General features: G+C 44.9%; 1 pseudogene; it reads right to left on the reverse strand.

Annotated features, from left to right (window-relative positions):
* Positions 1-250: 250 nt before the first annotated feature.
* On the reverse strand, positions 251-1,088 carry LOC108526873 (proteasome subunit alpha type-1 pseudogene; annotated as a pseudogene).
* Positions 1,089-1,295: the final 207 nt, after the last annotated feature.

A 1,295-nucleotide genomic window follows, 5' to 3' on the forward strand; every position in this document is an offset into this window, starting at 1 on the left:
CATATACGAACATTAGTACAGATACCTATACTTTTTAGAAAATGATTATACAGACCCTCTCAAGGAAAAATGTATTCTGTGATACGGTTTCAGTGAGGTTGCTTGGAAAAAACTCACATCTGGACTGATTCCTAAAACATAGCATTCCACCACTCTGCAAATTTTGGTTCAAAATATAGATTACTGTCATCAGTATGTGGTGCGTGCATTCTTACACATTTGATAATACATGTATAGGCTGGCTTATCACCTAACATTCCATTGGTTTATCAGCAGGTTGAGCAGCTGTGCCTTTCTCTGTGGCCTTTCTTCAAGACCTTCCAGGAATGGACACATATCATCATCATCATAGATTGTAAACTCCAAAGTCTTTACCAACAATTCCAATGGAAACACTCTTTTAGCTAGGTCCTGTTCTGCAGGAAGTGTCTCTTTTCTTTTCTTTTCTTTTTTTGAGACAGAGTCTCGCTCTGTCACCCAGGCTGGAGTGCAGTGGCATGATCTTGGCTTACTGAAATCTCTGCTTCCCGGGTTCGAGCAATTCTCCTGCCTCAGCACCCACTAGTAGCTGGGATTACAGGCACATGCCACCATGACCGGCTAATATTTTTTGTATTTTTAGTAGAGATGGGGTTTCACCATGTTGGCCAGGCTAGTCTCGAACTCCTGACCTTGGATGATCCACCTGCCTCGGCCTCCCAAAGTGCTGGAATTACAGGCGTGAGCCACTGTGCCCAGTCGGAAGTGTCTCTCTTAAGGCGCACAGACCATGTTTAGCCAGTTCCTTTAAATCGCACTCCATAAATTCAAACATATGTCTCTCCAAGTAAGCACGAGCTGACTGAAAACAGGCTCCAATGGACATTAGCTCTGCAGTCAAAATAGTTACCAGATAGACAGGTTTGGAAAATGTGAGGGCCTGTAGCATCATAACCAGCAATAAGCAGCCCAACACCATATGGTCTCTGGCCATATCGCAGTGTTGGTATCTGGGTTTTGTTGCCAATTAGAGATACAAGACGAGACACTGGAAGTGGTCTACCAAATACAAATCTGGAATCCAAATACTCCTGGTGCATAAAATTACACAACAGTCAGTCCAGGCTGGTCTCGAACTCTCAAGCTCAAGCAACCCACCCACCTCGGCTTCCCGAAGTGCTGGGTTTACAGGTATGAGCCACTGCGCCTGGCCCAGTTCTACATTTTTTGTTTTTTTTTTTTTTGAGAAGGAGTCTCGCTCTGTCGCCCAAGCTGGAAGTGCATGGCCTGATTCAGCTCGACTGCAAGGCTCCACC

This window comes from Rhinopithecus bieti, unplaced genomic scaffold, assembly GCF_001698545.2.
Source record: "Rhinopithecus bieti isolate Rb0 unplaced genomic scaffold, ASM169854v2 scaffold_4602, whole genome shotgun sequence".
In the NCBI taxonomy this organism is placed as follows: domain Eukaryota; kingdom Metazoa; phylum Chordata; class Mammalia; order Primates; family Cercopithecidae; genus Rhinopithecus; species Rhinopithecus bieti.